The 25589-nt window shown below is 39.0% G+C and overlaps 1 long non-coding RNA gene across 1 annotated transcript; it reads right to left on the bottom strand.

Moving 5' to 3' along the window:
* Positions 1 to 25497, bottom strand: LOC119056725 (uncharacterized). The gene is made up of 3 exons (XR_005083935.2): positions 25380 to 25497; positions 21101 to 21294; positions 1 to 75 (listed from the first exon to the last, which is right to left on the bottom strand). It is a non-coding gene; the product is annotated as an uncharacterized LOC119056725 (long non-coding RNA).
* Between the last annotated feature and the right edge of the window lie 92 nt (positions 25498 to 25589).

Raw genomic sequence — 25589 nt, 5'->3', positions numbered from 1 at the left:
CCTTCATAACAGCAGTCCACTGCAAGGCTTAGGAAAAGAATTTGCCATCTTCAACTCAAAGGGAAAACCAAGAATCTGGAACAAAAGGACACTTTCTCTAACAATAGAGTGACAACTAGTAATTTAGAAGAGGTGGAATTTGAAAGCTACCATTTGGCAATCATGGAAATAACAAATACTTTATTCAAGGAACATCAATAGATGCTAAAAATGTGAGTAAAAACTTTGTGAGGAATGGAATATTTACATAATGTCAAAGTACCTCCCACAACAAGTAAAAAACATTTTTAATTACAAAAAAAAAGAAAAACTTTATAATGAAGAAACTTGACAGCCATCACCTTAAATGATTAATCATCTCCTTAAATGATTAAAGTTAACATCACTGGTATGGAAATAAGTTTTGATCATGTCCTTTCTGATAAAGACAAATGAAAAGAGTAAATGATACTTTGTGTAGAATTTCTGCCAAAGATGCAAAATCTGAATCTAATCAGGAAAAAATATCAGACAAACTGAAATGAGGAAAGTATGGTTAGTCGTCCACAACATGCACACACAAAAAAGCTCTATAACTTTTAAATGTGCCAACATCATAAAAATCAAGAAAAGACTGAGATTCTCTTTCAGAAATTTAAGAGACACCACAACCAAATGCAATTGTGACCCTGGTGTGGTTCCTTTTGCCATAAAGGACATTGTTGGGACAACTGAGGCTTAGACTGTAGTCCCATGCCAGTGTCAATTTCCTGATATGATGATTGTCTTGTACTTATGTAGGTCAATTTCTTTGTTGAAATGATACACGAAAATACTTAGAGGTGATAAGGCATCAAATAGCTATTTATTGGAAAATGGTTAAGGGTTAAATAATTCTTCATTCTATCCTTGCAACTTCTCTGTACATTTCATAATATTTATTTTTAACCAAATCAAGATGTTTACAGAATGGTTGTATCTGTGAATGGTTGCATTAAAGTCTGTCCATTGGGAATTGTTTCAATTTAAAACAAAAGATCACTATTATTGAAGAAATTGAATGAAGTCTGATTGTTTTTCAATATCTTTTGCTACTGATGAATGTTTATGTGACCATCTATTATGGGGCTGATAATTCACTCGAAAAACAATAATGGGTCATTGAGTCCATATATGGCAAACGTCTACAGATGAAAGAATTTGGGATTAAGTCAATTGCCTCTTTACTTTGAAATAATTGTACGTTTGAAATAAGAGCATCACTTTAACTTGAATCATCCAAATAATTAGTTTATGTTTCCACTCTTCTATTTTGCCAGTGTACCAAATAAATTTGTAAATAAAAGCATTTTTCCAGATCCCAAACTCACACTGACGTATGTACATGAATACATAAGCTCGTATGTATTCATAACCCCTGCAATTGTAACAGGACCCTTCCGTTTAAAATAATTGCAGGCTTTACTGTAACCCAGCGGACCAGCAATGTGTTTGTGCATGAGTGAGAGACAGAGCAGACTTCCAGGTTCATGTGGCTTTTACAAGCCAGCGCCATCTGTTTGCTGTTGACGGTTCCTAAGGCCGACTTCCCACCACTTTTAAGACACTCCACCAAAGGGAGTATCTGCCTGCTCTTCCAAAACACGAATGTTACAAATCATTCCCTTAGCAAAATATTTTGTTCTTCAAATTCCAGGTTTTAAAAGCTGCATAGCAAGGGCAGAAATGACAACCAAAAAGGCATAATTTCTAAGTAGCAAAAGCAACACGTTTTCATCTTTGCTCTCATTTGCCCATTCAGCATAATTTTTCCTCCACTTCACAAAAGCTCTGGCATCTTAACCTTGAGTGCACTTGGATTTCAGTATGAGAGTCTAAATGGGTCAAAATCCCTTAAGACTCACAGAAATATATGTCCTCCGGAGAAACTTTAAGCATCGTAATCACTGGTGAAAGAATATTTGGTGTAGGCCCCTTCTGTAAAACCCCATTCTGAAACTATTCCCCGGCCTGGCTCCATCTCACCTGGCTGGAGGTACAGCCTCATTTTATCAACAGAAGGAATGGGGTTCCAGTAGCAATTTTGATATTCACTACAAGCATGACCCTAGACTAGCAGTGTCAAACTCATTTTCACCGGGGGCCGTATCAGCCTCACAGTTGCCTTCAAAGGGCCGAATGTAGACCTCCTTACCCCTAGTTAAGGAGTAGTTACATCTGTACAGTCCTAAATTACATTTTGCCCTTTGAAGGCAACTGCAAGGCTGATGTGGCCTCCAGTGAATATGAGTTTGACACCCCTGCCCTAAACAGATCAGTTGTTAAATGCATAATGAGAATAAGAAGACTTATTTCTTAGCTATATTGCTGAAGTTGAATATTATAATACATATAAAGTGTCAAGCAGATAGTAGGTACTTAATGACCATAATTAGCTGTAGAATTTGCCCATTTGATTCTTATAGTAGGATGTCAAAATATGATCTGTATTGTAATAATTTTGGTTAATTCAATAATTTTACAACTTTCAGTTGAATATTCCACTCTTTAAAAATAAGGTATTCATAAATTTGAAGTGAACTTAACTAGAAACTTGTTACTGTGGAAATGTTTCTCAGTGATAAAAACAGGTTCATTACTAAGTGCTGTCAACTTCTAGTCTATGGAATTTTTGATAGAAATGGAACTATTTCATTGGCTACTTGTATTTGAGTATAAGTACGTGGTATTTCTAGATGGTTCTGAAATCCAATGTTTTAATATGATCTGAAGAATGTGGGAGAGGAAAGGCATACATAGAGGATTTTATGTTGTCAAAAATTCAACATCATAAAAGTATGCTCCTCTTCCATAAAATGCTCAGTGTTTGAACAATACTCCATTAGCATAACTAGAAAAGTTCAGCACGAGGAGAGGGTACAGAAGGTACATAATTTTTGTTTGCATTTTGAAATTCTTCTTGGAAGTAGCATTGTCGCCCCCCCAAATAAACGACTTACTATTATGTTCACAGGAATCGCTTTATAAACCATTCATACATGACTATGGATATTTAACATATTAGAATATGATCCAAATTTAGATAAGTACTAAGTTATATTTCAAAGCTATGACAAAACTACTATTTGTTGACGTTAAAACTTTGTTTTCCTAGCAAGTCATACTTTAAAGGTCCTGCATTGGTGGGAGTCAAGTTGATTTTATTTCTGTGAATTTATTTTTTATGCGTTTTTCACAAGAATAAAAATAGCTTTCCAACTTTTTTTGTGTGTTCCAGAGACTGTTCTGAACACCTCATTTAATCCTTAGGACAACCTTAGAATAAGTGTTATGATCCTTATTTTTTTTAAGAAAAATGATTATTTTAGAAGTAAAAGAAAATTTGTTTTTCCAACATCTTAGAAGAAGAGCCAGGCCCCAAGCCCTGTGCTTCCAAAACCTCCATTCTCAGGTCTTCTGGGAGCCGGGAGCCCTCAGCTCCGAGGACAGCCGTGAGCCCGTGCCCTGGGGGTCCCTCCCGTCTTTCATATATGCCAGCTTTGAGCAGTGCTCTTGCCTTCTTTGGGCTACTGGTGGCAGAACTGCAAGGCTCAGCCCTGGTAAGACTGCCAGAAAGTGCTTCATCTCCAAAACAGCCCCATAAAAGCGTGCCGTGGCTCTGAGTGTGAAAACTACCAGAAAGTTAAGAAACAAGAACATTATCCAAAAAGAACAAAAGAAGTAAAGAAAAGAAGAGAAGGGATAGAAGACAAAAAAGTGAGAAAAAAGTCCAATATTTCTAGGGAGTGTTCTTTATCAGGTTAAATACTTGGCATCATGGAAAGGGGACTTCCTGTTGGAAAAACATTTCCAGCCAGAAAAAGAGTAACAGAAATAAAATTTTTCATCCTGAAAAACACCATAATGGCCTAAACTCCAGGAGCGGCGAACCTAAGAGAGTCAAGTTGAGGGCCATGTGTTATAGTAACCAAAAGAAGAGGCAAAACAAATAAAATTTTCCCCTTTATATTTTTATTAGGACTATTTGTACTCCTCAGTAGCATCCTTGGGAATTGACAGATTGTGTGAACGATTACATACATTTAGTTTTTAAGAGAAACTTTGGCGGAGGTGTCAGTCCTCAGAAAAGTAGGTAAATATAATGAAGAGACACTGGTTTATTTGGTAATTATCACTTACACTGGCAAAGCATTGTACTCTCACAGTTCTGGTGTATCATGGTCACAGCCAGCATGGCCCCAACAGGACAGCACAAATCAGTCAATCAACTCACCCAAGCATACATCACTGATTGCCATTTGATAATGTTCATGAGATAAAGCAGAGGTTCTCAAACTGTCAGTGTAGATAAAATTTAACAAGGGATTTGTTAAAATTCAGGTTTCTGTGTACAGGCTCAGAGTTTCAGACTTCTAAGGTGAGGAGGTTTCAGGATCTACTGTACATATTTAATAATACTCAACTCTTTGTGGCAAATGACCCAGAGTTTCTGATGAGTTTCTCAGTCCACCGATGTTAAGCTGATTAAGGATGGGTTTGAGGGATAATTATGGCCTGGAGTAGCCTGGCTTACTGGTCTCCCCTATGAAACTATTACTGATGGGATTTAACAAATTTATAATGGCTTAAATCAAGCCATCTGTCAAGGAGATAGCTGTCCAGTGCAGGACAGGGAGAGAGGGCGGGATCTCAGATACTAGTTCCCAGGAGCAGCAGAGGGAAGCTTTGTCCAGACAGAGAAAAGGACTAATTGGTCATATAACCAATTACTCTATCGGAGAAGCCCACCTGCTTGGGTATTCATAGGTCGTGACTATGCCAGGGCCAGGTACAGGGTTTGGGGTCTTCTTCATTTTTCTGTCCTAGGGATCACTGCCCCTTTCATGAAAATCGTGCTAGGGGAAAGATTCTGATGTTCATAAGAAACTCTTACAAGAGAATTAGACCAAGAATCTTTCTAAAAACTATTTGATATCTTCTCTTATAAAGCCTTTCTTGATCCTGCTAGCTAAAGCAATATCATTTTTTTCCTTTTGTTTCCCATTGCATTGGATGCTCACCTGCAGCTGACACTGGGATTGATCTGCAGGGTGTGGGGGAGCTTTGCCCACAGAGTCCCCCATCTTCCACGGATGAGAATAAGTCTACCAAGACATGATCTGCTTGGGGAAGAAAGGTGACCAAGCTCTCAAAGAAGAAGGACCAAGAGCCTTTTCCTCAGTGGGCCTTTATTAGGTTCATTTTGCATAGGAATACAGGTAAAGCTCATTAGTTATTGTCAGGCAGTAAAGATCAAACAATAGGTAACATACAAAGAACTACTAAGGCTTATTCTGAGTCAGGGTCTGTTAGCTAAAGGGCTACAAAACTTTGGGAATCAAACTCATTTCCAGCTCAGACCCTTATCATTTAATTGAGAGAATTCTTAGGAAAGCAGGTTTCACAGGATTTTACATATTCTTTCTTAGGCCTGATCACCTGGGGAACCCGCCCTTTCCAGCACAGGGCTGCACCACCTTCTGTAATTGTTTCAGGCTTGAATCGGGCAGGGGAAGTAAGGCAACCAAGAAATTAGGAGACTTCTTGCAGGTAGAATGAGGACTCAGGCTAAGTCAAACCTGAGGGACGAGGGTCCATCACCCCCTTTTGCTATAGGCCCCCAAGTCCTTCCCTGGAGCCTCCCCGTGATCGTGCCTGTCTTAGGTCACTCCCCCCTTGAAGAATCTTACATGTCTTTGACTAATTGATCAAGCACTGGGGGCCAGGCAGGGTGAAGATAAAGGAACCAAAGTGGTGCCCCTGCCAGGGAGATAAGCTTTGTCTGTGTAGTGGCTTATGGTCCAAAAGTCACTGACTCAGCCTTAGTCATGGGGAGGTTACAGCTTCTGAAACCAGCCAGGGCGGTTCCCAACAGCGGGGCATGTTTTAGGTGCCTTTCCTACCTCTGCACATGACTGTGGGCTGATTACAGACAAGGTCCATTCTGGATTCACCGTTTTAGCTCCACACTGTGTGTGGCACATCAGTGGAACCTCTATGCTGTTGTTTCCTGGGGAATTGGTTAGTGGAGTTTTCATTTGCTAGAGAACAACTTCTTTCAGAACTACTATGAATAGCCCTCAAGAGATAATTTGGGAAGCCTGCCAAACAGGTACTGTCCCAGGTCCCATCTCTTCCACAGAAAAGAAGACAGTGAAAATCACACATCTCAGATATGTTTTTCCTCAGATCCGAGACTCGTGATACAACAATTTGTGGAAACAGTGAATCCAAAATTGAGTCCAAAATTAATTACTTAGAAAGGAAGCCATTATTATTAGGGAGACTAGGATCCTAGAATTCGAATTCTCTTAAAAGGAAGAGCAAGCAGAGTTTCCTTGGACATGGACTTGGCAAGAACTAGGGCAAAGGTCTTGGGTTCCTGCCAACCCTTACCCTGAGCCTGGTTGGAGGGGAAGGTGGGGCACAGATCATTGCAACACTAAGTGCATCCACATCCATTTAGTCTAAAGGTCTGGTGCCAGGAGAGGCTGAAAGACATCTCTTTTTGGTATTGCCAAGAGTAAAGGCTTATGGGTTGGGCCTAGTGGCTTAAACTTACTTATTCCTTTGTGCATTCATTGAAGATTTGTGGAGTCTGGTGCTGTTGTTGAGCCACTAGTCAGGCGTCTGACTTCTGTTTGTGGTCTTTTTGGCATTGAAATGACATGGTGGATGTGGTTTGGTCTCAGTGGCACCTTGGTCCAACAGTGTATCTTGGCCCGGTAGGATATATTTTGGACAATTTGGTTATTCCCTTTAATATGTTGTTCCAGAGGCAAGAGTTCATGGCATCTTAGCAGTGATTGGAATTTACCAACATTTTTTTCTTCATTATTTAGTCTTGATGAAGTTTTCACTGGTCGGTCAGGTCAAGGTGGAAGCTTATAAAGATCCAACTGAAACTTGTTCTAATACTTCACATATAGTAGACTATTGATTTGGACCAATAGGTAGAATTTAGAAATAACTCTATAAAATCGTTCGTTGGGGGGCGGGGCAACCTTAGCATTCCAGTCAGTGTTTACGACTTGTGGCCTCAGTTTTTTGGCTCATACTTCATGAGGACTTGGTTTGGTAATCAGAGAATAGCAGAATGGTGAATTTCTAAGGTGTTCCAATATATGGATAAAGCATTGGAGTCATAAGAAAGCTATTAATTCCTGAAGATTCATGAGGATACTCCAGGAATGTGAAAAGACATACTAAACACCCTCATCATTTTTAGGCTTTCTGTACTTTCACAGAATGCAACAATGTATAGTTTGTCATGGTGACTGCATTATTCTTTTATAATTCCCGGTGGCTGATGCTAGAGTAATGCGGGTGCTGCACATGGGGCCTGGTAGTTGCTCCCAGTGATTAGATGCCCATTTACTGCCAGGGATAAAGTCATGGTAACCCTTATAGCCCTAGACACATGAGTCATCTTCATGCTATAATTACACAATTTGGCTCTACTTCATAGAGATGAGAATGGTTTTAGGAGCAAACTGACCATGGAAAGTTGATGTTTTCCTATGATGATATTTATCTCTGAGCCCAAATTTCAAGTGCTTTGTTACATGACATGTATCATTTGGCTTCTACCAATTACCTATCCATCTTAAAAAATCCAATTCCTACTACAAAATGAAATGTATCCACTTCCTAAAACATTTACAACATAAGTCAGGTTCCTTGGACTGAGCCACTGTATTCATCCGTCAGAAGCTGTGGGAGTTTGCTGCTGACAGTTCACACTGGCACCTGTTCCCAGAAGATGACCACAGGAGACTGGGACTGACTCACTCAAACATGAGTGCAAGGTAAACCTCTCTACTCAGGGGGTTGCCTCATAGGGTCAAAGGGTCTCACAGGTCACCCACCTTACCTCTGGTGGGAGAGCCTCTGTGATGTGACTCATGTTTCAGAGTTTCCTGAGGATCAGTCCAGACTTTTCCTGAACAACATGCTTCTCTAGCTTCTCCCCCAGCCCGTTCTATTTTCCTTATCCCCTTAACAATTTTTTCTGAGACCACACTGTCAACAGTCTCTTTCACAGGTATCTCCATCTTAATTCTCCTTCTAAAGAAATATTATTGGATGGCTTGGGAAAGTAATGCAGATTGGATATCCTGAAGGTAAATTAAGAAAGAAAGAAAAGAACAATAAAGTAGAAATGACAACAACAAAAACCTAAAAGGCTATTGGAAGAGAAAGATGTTAACCACTGAAGTATAATGATTGAATACAAGAATCTCTAAAATCCTTTTTGTTATTTTTATATCAAATGTGCAGAAAAGTACTTGGTTCATAGCAAGTGATGAATGACTAAATTAATAAATCAGTGAACCAGCGCAGCCACCCTCTCTATCAGGAAACTGAATTGCCTGAAGAAATAAATAGAGAACCTGTATCACATGTGGAGAAACAAATGAATTAAAATGGATTGGAAGCTAAACGGCCCTGAGACAGAAATGGTAAAGTAGAGGACTTATTTCAGAAAAGAAAAATGCAGTTACAGTCACCAAGGCTCGACCAGCCAACTTGTAACATATCTTTATCCTTTTTAGCCTACTAAAGAACATGATTTCTGTGGACACTGATCTACAACAATTAGTGATCATATCAAAGTAATATTTATTGGTATGGATTTGTTTGGGAAGTTGAAATTTATAACAGAGTGAATCAATAAGAAAATGGAACTCTGAGTAACAAAAAAGTTTAAGCATGTTTCCTGTTTCCAGTTTATATGAACATCAGTAAGCTTTATTTCTCTGTAATGTTTCTGAGAAAACATAGACACACACAGTTTTTGAGCAAATATGGGACCCACATCAGCTGTTGAAATGTCACTGGTTTGTTAGTACCTTACTGCCTCGGGAAGGGGGGGGAAGGAGGGAAGAATGGCAGCAAGACAAAGGATTCTGATCAAGCTGCAAATTTATTTCAAAATGGAGGGAGTTATATAGAGGTAGTAGAGAAATGGTGGGTGTTGGGGGCTTTTTTGCCCCACCTTATTGTGATCTGAGGACACCTTAAACCAATTCAAATCATTGAAAAAATTCACAGTGATAAATTTCTGTTTCAAAGCTGAATTGCTTAAAGTCTCATATTGACATGCTGTACCCATAACAAATGCTTGCAATTACTACCAAATTGCCATATTGAGAGATTATGAGATTACTCATTATTTTCATAACAAGTGAAATTAAGCTATGATGCAATCATCTACTGAGTAGATGCCCCTGGTCTTTCTTTCTGATTACAAGTATCAAAAAAGTATTTCTTCCAATATTTTACTTTAGCACAAATCTATGACGCTGATTTATTAAAAATAGTGCAAAACTAAAACATTTATTACAATAATACATTGATTGGGGATGTATGTATAAATGTGAATTATGATGCAATATTCATAGATACCTGAATTTAAAGGTAATGGTACTTTTTGTTGGGGGCCTTGACCCATTTGAAATATAATACAGATACATGAAACAGACTGGAAGCTGTCAGAGAGGAGGGAGGAGTGGGGCACTGGATGAATGAAGATGAGAGGATTAGCCAAAGAACCCATATGCATCACCCATAGACACAGACAACAGAGGGGCGATAGCAGAGCTAATGGGGAGTGGGGACTAGGACGTAGGAAGAATGGACAAAAGGGGAGAGAACGGGGTCATCTGCAATAGTGTCGACAATAAAAATAAAAAGAATAAAATATATAAGTAAAATTTAAATCAAACATTAATTGAAAATCAGAAGCAGCTTTGTTGAAACTAGAGTTTTACAGAACACAATTTGAAAATCACTGTGTAGGAAAAAAAGGATAATTTGACCTTTAAATCAGGCCAGTGCTCTTTGTCTCCCTCATTTCTTCAGTAGCACATAGCTCTAAAAAAATCATAAATATGACTGGGGCATATAATATTTAGAAACAAAAAAGCAGGGACTGAGAGGCAGAGAGTGTGTGCATTGTGTTGCCCTTGAAGCAACCATTTCAGTTTGATGGAACTGATTCTCAGCTGCCCTCCCCATACGTGGAAACCAGCATGGAATTTTACAAACACAAAGCACAAGAAACCACCCTACACTCACTAAGCCAGAAAATTTGTCATTGGAATCCAGACATTTACATTATTTTTTAAACTGCGTGGATGGGTCGAATGAGCCAGAATTGGGAAGCAGTGGCGATCGGTTTTGTAGTTTGCAAAGCATTTTTACCTCTAACATATTTTAGTTTCAAAAATGAAAAGTAAAAGGGTATATAGACTTTGAGTGATTAAAAAATAAAATTTAAAATAAAGGGGTGGATGACATTAATAAGGCTTAAGAAAGGTTAAATGGGTTTTCTGAGAACCAAACCAAAATTTGCACTTGAGTGGTGAACTCATTATCCTCTGCTCTTTCTTCAGACGATGTTCTCTTAATGGTCATGTGTGAATGAATGGGGCATGAGTGACGCATGCAATAACTGGATCTGAGGACTGTGGTCCAAAGAGGTTTGGATGAAAACTGAATATATTCTTTGAAGGCTGTGCCCTCAAGCAGGACAGTACTTATGGTCCCCATTCTCAACTAGGGACATGAGATTACTCTGATCTTATAATATGTTCATTGTCCACATGCAATAGGAAATACCAACCAGCAAGATCTGAGAGATGTATTAGAAGTCCTTGAGTTATATAGGTGTTGAAGTCACCTACAGCCATCCAGCCCAGTAAGTTTAGTCAATACTGCAGCCGCTTTCTGCTTCCACTAAACAGGAATTTCGGATGGCCCTTTCAATATGTCCCAGATAATTCTGTTTTTCACCCAAATCCATTTCTCATCCTTTCCCACTGTACCATCTCTCCTGAAAGACTAACCTGTATGAACTATATTAATGGTCATCATTGCCCTCTGGCTTCTGTTGGCTCTGGTCAAAACAGGAAGGGAGGTACACTGAAGATATTTACCTCTGAAGTTGTCTTCCTGCGGGGATTCCTCACCCTGGTTATATTCCTCAGGTTAAGATCACTGCCCGTCTTCCCCAGGTGACCTGGCCTATAGACTCTCTCCTTCCCAGATTATGGAAATGAATCCCACATTTTTTCTGCCAGACATGCCCAACTGCTATCACTGTAATTATCCCAAGTTCCCACGCACTGTCCCTTGATTCCCCACACCTTGCCCACTCAGTTGCAAACAGTCCCTTTATGAAAGCTTCCTGGAATCATCATCATCAAATGTGTTGTCTCCTGTAAAAAGAGACTTTGAGTGATCGTGACGCACGATCGGACAAAAGTTAAAGTGAATGGTGATAGGAGAAATTAAGGTGAAAGAGAAAGAAATGTCAACACTTACTACAAGTGCTAGTAGCTTTAGACACTAAGACTTAACTTCAAGTCTGAATTTTTAGTGTATGTGAAAAAATGAAAAGAATCCCAGTGAATTCTACTTGAGGACTAGCATTGTGTCTGTTTCTGGAAAAAGTCTCTCTCGAGGAGTGGAAATGGAGACAAGTTCCAAAGTAAATGAGTCTAGCAATTGAGAACACAATATAAAGAACTCGTTCCAGATTTATTTCTAACACACTGTTTACATCTGTTACTCGTTTGTTGTTTGATGGGCCCTAACTTTTTGTTGAATTAGGCAAACGGGCAACATTCACTTCTGTTAAGGGTAATAAGAGGAATGAAAAATACATTTTGACAATCTTTCAATTTTCTAATCCATCTGTGTTTCGAATTTGCTGGAAATTTTTTTCTTCTGTTAAAATACAAAAGGGGAAAGATTTCTGGATTGACCAAGGCATGGTTGACCAATAGCATACAGATATTGTGAATATAGAATAATTACTAGAAACTATTTTTATGAGTTATGTACATATAAATAAATAAGAAACATATGGACTGCATTTCCCTGGAAATACACTCTGGTTTTAAAATTAAAAAGAAAAAATAACCATCTTGGCAAAATGCTGACCAGAGTTTGCCAAACCCCAACAGTTGGAAAAATAGCTTAAAACATTTGAGGAACCCAAACACGGATGGGTTTGCCCCAGTTAGAAGGCCTTTTACGGTCAGATGAATGTGGGTAACAGTGGAGGAGGTAGGGTGGAAAAACAAATCATGAACAACACATGGTTTGGCATTTGTCCAGTCAATTTAACGGAAATTCAGATTAAAATATTGCACAGAATGTACCTGACTCCAATGTTCACACCAAACAAGATCAAGAACTCCTTGAGTAGTTGACCCAATCTGAAATTGTAAGTTTTAACAGCTTAGTCTACCCATACCGCTTGGCAGCCTACCTCCTCAAACATAAATTCTAGGTTTTGTGGCCAGGATTTCAAAAAGTTCAGAAAAGAGTAAAGAACGATCCCAGGAACAGGAACTCTGGGAGGGAGGAAGTGTTATGAGAGTGGGTGACATATCAGAAGGGAAGTTCGAAGTAATTAAAAATTATGTCCGTGGAGAAGAAAATGTGATGTGCTTAAGTCAAGTCATAAATCTGAGCTAAACACTGTTAGGTACAGGAACATTTGCCAAACAGAAGCATAAAAGAGGTAAGCAGTGGTTCCTAGTGACAAATTACCATTGAAAAGTTACTAAAGAAAGTTAGCAGAAAAACTGAGGCTTTTGGGAAATGCTAAGAACAATAAAAACTTACTCATTTAACAACTACTTATACTCTGAGGGAGATCTGAATAGATGGCAAACATAATTGATTTACGTGAGTTTAGAAGCTGAGATTCAATGAGTAGAATAAACTACTCATCTCATGTATAACTTTCATTTGCTTTATCAAAGATGATAATGTTCACATTTAAGAAACTTATTTAGTCAAAACTGAGAGCTTGAGTTAGTGAAAAAATAGCAAAGGGTGCTAACTTTTCAATGTGTCACAGCGTCTAGTCCTGGTGAAATGTACTGATGGACCCCAACAAAATTTCAGCGGACAAGCCAAGTCCCCACAAGTTATCCTTGGTAACTCCTGGCAAACAGGGGAACTAAAAGACATAGCATGTATTTTATTTTTTTAATTTTCAAAGTGGCATTTCAACTCTGATTGGATGGCAAAGGTATGTGGAGTACTTGTAGTACATTAAGATATTAACTCAAGATTATCTGCTATCCTGAGGAATTTGGGGATTTAACTTCAACTGGACTTACTGGAAGTGTTTTAGGAGAATCTGGAAAACAGGAAATCTTTATCACCACATACCTCTCAGACCTCTGATTCTGGGAGGTAGTTAAAAAAAAAACAGAAGTGAAAAAGATGTAAAATAAACTAAGGTGGGATAATTTTTAAAAATACATTTTTAATGAGCCAAAAAGTAAAATAATTGTTTTCAAAATTTATGTCTTTACACCTATTAAGTATTTGAAGCTCAATATTAGCCCCTTTCCTCTCCTAATCATTATTTTTTATATGACTATTGAAGGCATTGTGAATGTAAGTCAAGATTAGGAATGGGATGGCCCTGGCTGGTGTAGCTCAGTGGATTGAGCACGGGCCTGCGAACCAAAAGATAGCGGTTCGATTTCCCTTCAGGGCACATGCCTGGGTTGCAGGCCAGTTCCCAGCAGGGGCCAGTTCCCAGCAGGGGATGCACCAGAAGCAACCATACTTCTCTTCTCTATTGATATTTCTCTCCTTCTCTCCTTCCCTTCCCTTCTAAAGATAAATAAATAAAAATTTTAAAAAAGATTAGGAAGGGGAAATTGTGCAGGAATGTAAGTCAAGACTAGGAAATGGCATGCTCATTGAGGCTGGAGTACGTTAGTGACGACATTATTCAAGAAACTAACCATAGAATTCAAACTCCATGGAAAGTCGAGTATAGCAGAATTATGGCTCAGAGACTGAGACATCATCATTTGTTAATTTAGCCTAACTGAAATGAGAGCCTGCTGTAAGTTAGAACCTATCCTAGCTACTAGGATACTATAATGGTCAGTTTTGCATGTCCACTGGACTAGGCTATAATGCTGTCATTCAATCAAACAGTGATCTAGGAGTTTCTGTGAGTATATTTGCAGAGGTGATGAAAGTCAGCTGAACTAGGTAAAGGACATTATTTTTAATAATACTGTGGGTGGACCCCATCTAATCAGTGGAAAGGTCTTAAGGGTAGAACTGAGACATTCTTGAAAGATGAATCCTGTCTGTGGACTGAAGCTTCAGATTGTGCTTGGAAGTTTAGCCTGCCTTTCTTGAAAGGCTGCCTTATGGATTTTTAATTCATAAAGCCAATCCCCAAGACTGCATAAGCTAGCTCCTTGCAATACATAGCCTAATATATATATTCTATTTACTCTGCTTCCCTGGTGGAAACTTAACTGTCCCAGATTTTATTACCAAGCAGTGGGGTACTACTGTAACAAATAAGTAAATATGTAGAAGTATGAAGTTAGGTAATGGGTAGAAGGTGGAAAGATTTTGAGACACACAATAGGATAAGTCAAAATTGCCTTTAACCAACTGCTGGTAGAAAACTATAGATGTTAAAGGCATTTCTGGTAAAGTTCAGAAGAAGATCAGAAACATGTCATTGGAAACTTATGGAAAGGCTATTCTTGTTATATAATGGCAGTAAATTGAGCTGAATCATACCCTATAGTTGTGTGGAAAGCAGAATTTGTAAGCCATTAACTTGCATTTTTAGCTGAGCAGATTTAGAGCAAAGTGTTGAGATGAACTTTTTTTCCTTTTGCTTATAATAAAATGTGAGTTAATTGAGGAGAAAACTATTTTTAAAAAGGAACCAATAGTGGAAACATTCTCAGCCTATCCAGATTGCAAAAAAAAAAGCTACATTTTAGAAATTCATTACTAGGAAAGTATGTTCTGCGCTCGTGCCGAAGAGAACAGGTGTGCGTTTCATGGATCTCCTCCGCCATCTCAGCATCAGGTGGGAACAGAGGTGGAATCACACAGGAAAGATCTTTGGAGGACACCTTTGTCTAATAAAACGAGTCCCCATGACACACACTGGGAAGACACACCATTTTTAAAAGCATTTATATCAGCAAAAAACTGTCAGCGTGCTTTGAAAGTGAAAGAGACGGGAGAAAAGAAAAGAAGGTTGTCAGAGTCCCAAACTTGTGGAAGCAGGAAACCGGTGGATAAAACTAGTCAGCTGCCAGGGATGCGATGCAGAGAGATGGTGGACAGGCTGGTGGGACAGAGCTCCCTACCCTTGGGCAGAGACACCGGGGGAGGTGCAGACCTGCCGGTGTAAGATGGGATTGGCTGAGACGCTGGACACCTCACAGCACATGGAATGATGGGCCAGAAGGTTTAAACAGAAGGAGGGCAGTGACTCGCTCTCTTTGTCTTCCTCGGGGAGCTTCCCGGATGATCGTGCAGCAGCCACCTGTGTTTTCCAAAGCACAGTATCTTAAATGAAAAAAGTAACCCTGGGCGCAGCCTAGAGACTGGTCTGGCCTGGCAGAGAGTGGCAGGGTTATTTTGCTCTGGATGTTGTAGAGGGGACAGGCTCTGAAGGCGGAAGCCTGCCATTCTTCCAAAATTATGTAGGTTTTGTATCTTACGTAGTTTTAGTTTGTAAACTAATCTTATAAAAATAAGGTAATTAAAAACTAGAAAACGGCCCTGGCTGGCATAGCTCAGTGGATTGAGTTGCAGGCCTGTGAATCAGAGTATCGCAGTTTGACTCCCAGTCAGGGCACATGCCTGGGTTGCAGGCCAGTTCCCAGCAGGGGACGCATAAGAGGCAACCATACACTGATATTTCTCTCCCACTCTTTCTCCTTCCCTTCCCCTCTCTTGAAAAAGAAATAAATAAAATATTTTGTAAAAAAAAAACTAGAAAACGTATTTCTCATAGAAATAGGGTAATTAAAATTTCTTATAGAAATAAGGTAATTAAGGGAATGATAGGGGAACTTAAGAGTTAGAGATTTTAGCCTTAATTAATAGACTTAAGTGATTAAAGCCAGAGCTCAAGAGTTAAGGTTTCAGCTTTAATTGATAGGTTGATGTGACCAATGCATGTGGAAAGTTGTGTTCCAAAATTGCGTAGCTTTTGAATAAAGACTCCTTTCCTTTTTCACCAAACGTCTGCCTCTGGAATTTTGCCTAGAGGGTGGCAGCGGCACCCAGACCTCACTTGCTGCTCAGTCACAGAAGGACCCCCCTTCTGTTCAGTAACAGGTGTAGAGGATGGGGCAGTGGGTATGGAGACGAGTGGAACCACAGAGGATCATCCCCAGGCCCTGAAACCTACTGGAATTTGCCCTACAGGATTTCAACTTTGCATAAAACTAGTGATGCCCTTCTGCCCTCCATTTTCTCCTTTCAGGATGGGAATTTCTGTAACTGTTATACTATGTCTAACCCACCATTATACTTTATGAAGAGGTCATTTGTTTTCTAGTTTCATTGGCCCATGTATGAAAAACGTTTTTGCTTCAGGATGGATCATACCCAAAGTCTCATCTATTTGTTCTTACATGATTTAGGTAACGAGATTTGGAACTTTGACTCTAATGATATTTAAATGAGACTTTGGACTTGAGTTGATACTGTAATGCATTTAGACTTTTGGAAATGACAGGATGGTGTGAGTGTATTTTGTGTTTGGTATAGACATGAATTGAATAGTGGTCCCCAGAGATATCAATCAGCTCCTATGTCCTAGAAACTGTGAATGTTACCTTATTTAGGAAACAAGAAAATAAATATTTGCTGATGTAATTAAACTAAGGATCTTGAGATGAGGAGATGACCCTATATTATCTAAATCCATTCATTCACTCACATCCTTACAAAAGGGAGACAGAGTTTTGACTACGACAGAAGAGAAGCCAAAGGAACTAAGGCCAGAGATTGGGGTGATATAGCTACAGAGGAAGAGATGCTGGCAACCACCAGAACCTGGGAGAGACGATGAACAGATCATCTCCCAAAGTGCCCAGAAGAAGCACAACCACACTGACACTTTGATTTTGGCCTTGTGATACTAATTTGGATTTTCGGCCTTCAAAATTGAGAAAAGAAGTTCAGTTGTTTTAAGCTATGGAGTTTGTGAACATTTTTCTTCAAAAACAAAGCCACGGGGAGGTAATGTAGGTACAGAAAAGAGTAGAATGAGGATTCTTCCACAGAGATTATCACAGTCACATGAGAGCCGAGTGATGTTAAGGGTAATTACAACCCCTTGCAATAACAGTGCATCTACATAAGAAATGTCCAACCCTGTAGTTTATTGGAGCCAAGCTGATGACATATGCTAGCAGCAAGACCTAAAATGCTCTTGAGAATGACAACTTGCAGTTTCTTTTGTGTATTTAAAATTAAGGGGAGAAGGTAAGGAAGATTATGGGAAGGTGGGAGAAAGCCAGGTGGGGATCAGATTACAGCATAGTTAAGACTCTGTGCTCCCTTGAGGGTGGTCATCTTTTAGAAGGAGGGGTCTGAAAGGAGACACTTCAAAGGTGTGTTAACCTAGATGCACAAGAGCAATGGGCAGGGCTGGCTTAGAAACCTTTCACTAAGACCCCACAGCGCAACTACCCACCATGACCTGCCCAATTAAGAATTTATGATTTATCATCCTTTATTGTCCATGGTAGGTACACAAAAGAAAAAAGATAAGTTTCTCCTTGAGTCAAGGTGCATATCATAATTTTTTGCTATAATTACAGGTTAAATACATATTACCTAGAAAAATAAGAAGGTTGTTAAACTAACAAAGGCCAGAAATAAAAGGTAAAGGGGAAATGAAATCAAGTAAAGGGATGTTTAGAAATAGAAAGAAATTCTCTTTGACTGGAGTATGGAATGGATAAAAGAATAGTAATGAAGTAGTAAGATGATCTGAGACCTCATTGTTGATGGCCTTTTATAAGGTACTAAAACATGTAGATTTATTCATGTAAGAAAGGGAAGATTTAATGTAGTAAATCAACAGAGGTTCATGAGACAGAGAAAAGATCAGTTAAAAACAATGGCAACAACCCAGTGGGACAATATGACAAAAGTTACAGAAAGAGGAAAATGAATTCAGGGTTATTTTTTAGGTCAATGCCTGGACTTCTGACCAAATAAGTGTCCGGAATAAGGAAGAATCCACAGGTATTTTTTTCTGCAACAGATGAATGAAAGCCAATGCCATTAACTGAAAAAAATTATAGGAAGAACCTGAGGGCTGTTTACACAATTCATTCATTCACTTAATAAATATTTACCATCCACCTACTGTGTCCAGTCTCTGGTCTAGTGATGTTCAGCTTGGGGTAATTCCAGGACCTTAATAAGGTCAAGCAATACAAGAAGGGTTAGGACGGAAGCAAGTCATTCAGGGAGTGTTTAATTTTTTGTGTTTATTTTCATTTATACATAAATGATTGATTTATTAGTAGTGCGGCAGTGCAGAAAAGGGAGATAATATGTGAAGAGGTGCGATTTTGGAGGGTAGTACATTGCGGAAATAAGGACTGTAAAGACTTGTTAAAACAAGGAGTAAACCAGCTGTCAATAAGAATGGTCTGTCTCCTTGAATACAAATGAAACTTGGAAACTTCTCAGTGGTGGAGAGACTTTGACGTGTTTTGGCTTTAAGGGTACATGACATACCACATGCCTCTCTTCTTCCCTCTCCTCCTATGTTCATTTTTTAGACTTTATCACTGTGTAAAAATGTATGTTGGGTCATTGGTGTGTATGCTCCAATATGTTTACAGGTAAAACATGAGACACTCAGCATAGCACTTCATTAAAAGTTTAGGCTCAAAGTTAACCTAGAAGTTTAAAAACAATTGCATTTGTAATGTATTAACTCATACGGGACAAACATTGATATATTGATATGCTGCGAGGTACTTATTACATTCATATATAATCCAAACACAACTAAAAAATATAACAGCCTAGGCAATAAACCAGAATACTCCTCTTTTTATTCCCACCTATGTGTCCATTGTATAAAAAGGCAGCATACAACAAACAATGATTATTTTGCTTTTCTGCTTGAAAGCCAGCATTATTCTTAGTTCATGGGCACGGTGATTCCTTTATATCAATTACCAGTGAATTCCCAATGCTTCCTAATAAAGGCCATGGCTACATACAAACACCTCACAAATTTGATGTCTCAGTTCAAAAGAAGATACATTGAAATAATGGAGAAACTTTCCACAGCAAGAATTATGTACAGGGTATTTGACATCCATCTTGCACTGTGAATGGTTTGTTTCACGGGTATAAAGTGGTCCTGTTCTTATCCTGAGCAGAGTAACTTCACCGTAACTTCTTGGAGAATACTCCACAGCATTGCTAATCTGTAATTCTGCAGCAAAGCCATTCCTAATAATTAAAGGCTTCCAAAGTACCTGGTACTATATAAAAAGGACTTCTACTCTGCCCAACATTGCTGAAACGGAAATGTTATTGTAATAGGTGGGGAAACTGGTAATTTTCTCACTTTAATGGATGAGAAAAATATTATTAGGTTTTTTAGTAGATGAGGAAATGTACCTGGCAGAGTTGAGATTCAAACTAAACATGCGATTCTTCAACCTGAAAGCCATGCTATTCCCAGCACAGTAAACTACCTCATAAAAACACCACTTGAGATCCCTAAATAATCAAAATATTTATTTGGGAGAAGGTTTGACCCAGATTTAGCTATTTGGAAAAAAACATAATTTTTCTATTGCATACCTATGGGCATTGCCTTTAGTTGGCTTGAAGGAGGCAAGTAAAGGAGAACGTGCTTACTTTAACTAGAGCTATCACTTCTTTGGAATTGAAATTTATTTATTTATTTTTAACCAAGGGATGCACTTCACCATAATATTTAAGCTAAATGAAAACTCATGGCATAGTCACATGCATTTTTTAAATAATAGATTTTTTTCTAAAGTAATTTCTGTGGTTCTCATAAGCATACAAAATTGATGACAAGTATCTTTGTCCTCTCCCTACCTTCTCAAAAACACAAGCAAGGAACTGGTTAACCACTGTCTTCCCCCACTCTCCTGTCTCCTGGACCACCCTGTCTCACATGGCTCTCTGCTCAAACCTCCAATGTCGTCTTCTCTCTTTTTATGCTCTCTGCCAACAAACTTGCTTCTTAAGTAGTGGGGAAACATGACTTTCACAAGCTACTGATTTTTATCTCTATCTCAACCAGTTTTGTTTAACTCTATTTGGTACATATGGAAAGAAAAATGGATGGGGTGCTGCATAAGAGATTGAGTTAACATATAAAGTCATTGAGTGGTGATTCAAACTGGTAAATCAAGAAATAACATTGTTAACATACTACCTAACAACATGGAAGTAAATAGCAAAAGGATCAGCTAAACACTTTGAAATAGTTTCTTCTGCAGACAGGAACTAGTGGGTCTGGAATCATAGGCATAATTTTTTAAACTCTAAGCCTTATCCCATTTAAAAAGAATCTATATGAGAAAAAAATACAACTGAGGGCCCGGCCAGTGTGGGTCAGTTGTTTAGACCATCATCTCATAACTGAAAGGTTGCGGGTTCCATTTCTGGCCAGGACACAAACCTAAGTGGGGAGCTCTGCTCTCTGTCGGGTGCGTACAGAGGGCAACCGTCTGCCCCATCTTTCCTGCACCTCTGTTTCTCTCTCTCCCTGCCTCACTCTCCAAAAAAAAAAAAAAAAAAAAAAGCAATGAAAAAAATGTCTTCAGGTGAGGATTAAAAAAATGCAATTGTAAAATTAAAGACTGGAATAAGGTACACAAAAATTATAATTGCCTGGCAAGATATACTTTTGGATGGTAATTTCACCATGTTTTCTCAACATTTATAAATGTTACTTAATTCAAGTAATGACCAATACATCTTTATGAAGAATACATACATGTCTACTGTAGTCAGGACAAGAGATTACTCTCATTGACCCTTTCACTGGCCTCAACATGCGATGAGAGGGGACAAAAATGTTTCTAGGACTAAAGCAGGTGCCAGCTTTATCGGTAAATTTAATATGTCAAAGAAATTACTTATCAAGGAAGGTTGTCGGCTCGGAAAAAAGAGTGAGCTAGGGAGATGAAAGGCCCCGTTTTTTTTTATCTGCAACCTAAAGATCAGATCTCAGATCATGAAAACTCACCAAGGTAATAAGAATCTTCAAGGGTTGCTTTTGTTTTCTGGGGGTTTTTTTGTAGTCAGCAAGCTGATCTCAGAAGGCAGTCCCTTTGCAGCTCTGAATGACATCCCAGCAGAATCACCAAGAGTTGTTCTTGACAAGGACCACCTCAAGCTCCAGGAAACTGGAGGCCAAGGGCCCCCTGAGGAGGGACAGCACTATACAGAAGGAAGAAGATGCAGAGTTGTAAGACTTGAATTAATGCCAGCTCTGCCACATACTATCTCTTTGGTTTTGTCTACCTTACACATTATTTTCAAAACTTCAGTGTGCCTATAAGCAACCTACAATTTATATACAACTTATGATGTCTTCACCGTAGGATTGTTAAAGGATTCAATAGGCTCATCTGTCCAAAGGGACTACTCTAGTAACTGTTGCATAGTAAGTGCTCAGCAAATATTTGGTTATTGGCCCAAATTGGTACAAAATGAAAGAGCATGTGCACAAAAGTGAATAGTAAAGCTTTACATATGTATCCTACATTACCAGTATTATTATTGATTATTGACAGGGAATGTCTCAGACTAAGAGCCAAAAAGGACTCTGGCAGAGAGAGCCGTACCAGCTGCCAGGAGGCCACTTGAAGTCAAGGACCCAGGCCATAGGGTCCCCAGTGTTTGTGATGTTGGGAAGCACACAGAGCCAGTTCATGGCCTCCTGCCAGGCCTCTGAGTAATTGGCAGAGCACTGAGCAAATGAATCATTATAAGTCAAATTGCTGTAAGTGAGGAACCACCTGTAGTTAAAACAAGTGCCTCATTGAAGTTCTTAGGGCGTGAGAAAACTCAGGGAAAGAGTAAACTCTTTGATGCAAAATATGCAGTCCTTGACCTTGACTTGCAGCACTTTCTAGGAATTCCCTCTTGCCACATCCCTATCTGGTCAAAGCATCTTTTCCAAGCTTCCATTTTGGAGGAAACAGGGATCTGGGCCCATGTGGCAAATATACATGCTACAGCTTTCCCTTCTTTACAACATCATGCATCACTCTAAAAAATCAAAAGGAGAGTTATTTCCATTTAGCTTCATGCATGACCCTTCCTAGAATGCCCTGTCTTAGTTGCTTAGTCTAAGATCTGGGCCATGTAAACACACTCAAACTTCAATTCAGTTTCCTAAACTAAAATATCATCACCATTCACAAAATCTGTTTATTTCCGCTTTCCCTTCAGCTTTGCCTGGGCGATTTTCTCTTTTTAACATTAGAGTTAAACCCTACCTGGATGTTGCCGTACCTTTCCTGACAATCTTCTGTCTCTTCTGTCTTCACTGTTAAAGTTTCACAACTTCACTAGTTCTCTCCGTCCCTCTGCCGGGGCCCAAATCCACCTCACTTTCTCTTACTATTTTTTCATTTCTGTTTCACTGTAAAGCCTTCTGGGCTTCTCTAAAACTTCCCTTCCTTTCCTCTCCTCTCTAAGTTCTGGGCAACATTAGTCTCCCCTTTTCCCAGTGTGATTTTTCTCATGGTGCACTGAGGTTGTAGGCGTCTGGGAGGAATACGATGGGCGTGAAAGATGAAAAGTCATACTGCTCACATCACATCACATCAAGGGGACGTGTTATGAACATGACTTATCACTGGCATTGTTAACCTGGATCACCTGGCAAGGTAGTGTTTGTAGAATTTCTCTACTATAGAGGTATTTGCCCCCTTTCCAAACTCTATTGAGTTTGCATCCAAACTCACTGGATGCAAATCATTAAGTGAAACATATAATCAAAGCATTAAGAGCTAAACTTCATTTCCTTAAGGGAGAAAGTACTGACATATTATCAGGAATTTGTATGAAAAGTTGCCCCATTGTATTCATTTATTCAATAATATATTATTTACATCAGTATATACTCTTGGATAATTATTATATGCTTTGGGTTATAATCCAGTAGCACAGTATTTATAGTGTTATAAATTATTCCATCTTTGGCCCCTGACAGTTCTTTCAGGCTCTTAAGTTAAAGTTCATAATAATCTCCCTCATTTTGTTATTGTAGATAAATGCTTTAACCAACAGCATGCAACATGTTTTTTTTATTTATGCTGAAATTCAAAATATTAATTAACATGTCACGTGGGTCTTGCATTCATTATTTTATCTTGAATCTCATGCCTTTCCTCTGTGCTGACTTGCCTTCTTGCTAATTTTTATCTTTTCACAGTTTCTATATAAAGCCCTACTGGTTGATGAGAAAATTTCTTAGTCTTGGAGATTTTTAAAAATGTCTTTTTTACCTCATTCTGGAAAGTACTATAAAAAGAATAAAACTCAAGGCCTACGATGATTTTCCATGAGTCTTTTAAATATATTAATGCACTATTTTCTGTTATATGTTTATTTTGCTGACAAAAAATTTATAAAGTGCTTATTTGGGTTTGCCTCACTCTGGTGACCATTAAGATAAACTTCATGTTAGAAAGTTGCATTCTAATTCATCTAAGTAAAAATTATTTCTATTAGTTCATATTGATACTCAGAATAAACTTGTGATCTGATGAATTCTGAAAACCTATGGAATATTTTCTCTTCTTGGACCTGCTCTCTACCAATCTCTCTGTTCCCCACTCTGTTGGACCCTTCCCCATTAATGCTAATGTCACTTACCAGCTCTTTCGGTTTGCTGCCCCCTGATGCTGCTGGGGTCTGCAGGAAGGTATCCTCCCCAAATCTGTACATTAAAGTCACAATGCTCCAGGTGATGCTATTAGGAGATGGGGCCTTTGGGAGGTGATTAGGCCCTGAGTGTGAAGCCCTAATAAATGGGATGCGCCCTTATAAAGTGCCTCCCAGTGCTTCCCAGCCCCTTCTTCCACCATATGAGGACAACAGGAAGGTGATGACCCAGGAGAGGGCTCTTATTCAGCTTCACTGGCACCCTGATCTTGGGTGCTAACCTGCAGAACTGAGGGAAGTAAATGCTTGGTGTTTATAAGCCACCCAATTTCTGTCATGGTACTAAGTACTATGTACTAAGTACTCCAGATGTACTAAGACAGATGCACTCCAAAGGAAAGCTTCAGTGCTTTCTTCCTAATCACTATTTTCAACGGTATGCAGTTGGTTGGGTATATTGTCTACATTTTTTATTTTCTGCATATTATGATGTTTTGACATCTTAATAAACTATTCTGGTTGGAAAGAGACTACTCCTCCTAGCGCTAGCCAGTTCTTAGAGATAGAAAGGGCTTCAGCTGGGGAGCAAGCCTGTGACAGGCAAACACGCCAGCCTGAGGCCTCACCTCCTCTGTCTGGCCTGCGCATCACAGGTGGCAATATTCCTCTTCCTTACGCATTCCAGGGCCAGGTACCAGACAGCTAGGGACCACATCTGCATCCCTAAGTCCATCGGTATCATCCAAACTAGATAGTCCTAAACTGTTTACCCCGCACTGCCTTGTACCTTTACTGTGAAAACCCCAATAAAGGCCATGATGTAAAGGCTCCCACGCTTCTGCTCCAGACTAACACCTGCTGTTCCTCCTGCGGTCCCGTGAGTTTAGCTGTGACTGTCATTTCTAGGGCACCTGTGAGTGAGTGAACCAAATTTTTTTTCAATGCCATTGATCTTTCTGTGACATCACTCAGTCACCTCTACAAATTAACACTTGAGCATAGAACAATGAAATTCATTAAAATAGATGTCTATTTTAAAATATTTTTTAAATTCATAATAGTTTGTTTCTAAAAAATATATTGCCTACATTAGCATGTAGAAGATTAATATTATTACTAAGTGAATAAATAAATACTTCTTTGAGTTCTATTTACTATTATGGTAGCTACCAACAGATACGATCACATATTGAGATAAACCAAAGATTTTTCACATCCTCAATAATATTAAAGGAGTAAAGGGACCCTAAAATGCTTGAGATTCCCTGCTTTGTGGAGGATGAAAGTTTATGTTTAATGTTTCAGCAGAAACATGAAGAAAAAGTATAAAGCATTCTACCTTACCTGGGTGTCAAGAAAATATTGACAACCCACACGTTAAAAATATCATCTTAGTACAAAGTATTTGTGGACATTTTTGAAAGAAAAAAAAAGAATTTAACCACGTCTTATATTCTTGTTAACGGAATGTCAATAAACATTAATGGAGTTCTCATTCAAGTCCCTTAGTGTTGGGAAACGACAGAACAGAAAAACAAGTGAGTCTTAATCCCAAAATATGCTCCGTTGCCACAAAAGTAGATGAGTCAGTTTGCCCTTGGCCTCCTTAAATCCTCGTGTTTGCTTACCCATCTCATGGATGAATGAATGTCCGGGAAGGTATTTTCTTCATTGAACGTGTTATTGCTCCTCCACGAGCTTCTTTTCAAGGGAACACTTCTGGAGCAATGAGTCCAGTAATGCCTGTGTTGACTTCCAATGTGTCAAAGAACAAAATGCTTCTGGAAGTTTCAAACTAACACTCACTCCAGGGAGCTGAGTCAACTGCCTCCTCTTGC

The sequence above is a fragment of the Artibeus jamaicensis genome, unplaced genomic scaffold (assembly GCF_021234435.1).
Source record: "Artibeus jamaicensis isolate MK-2021 breed Jamaican fruit bat unplaced genomic scaffold, CSHL_Jam_final scaffold_474, whole genome shotgun sequence".
Lineage (NCBI taxonomy): Eukaryota > Metazoa > Chordata > Mammalia > Chiroptera > Phyllostomidae > Artibeus > Artibeus jamaicensis.
This window is presented reverse-complemented; position numbering and strand designations above follow the sequence as displayed.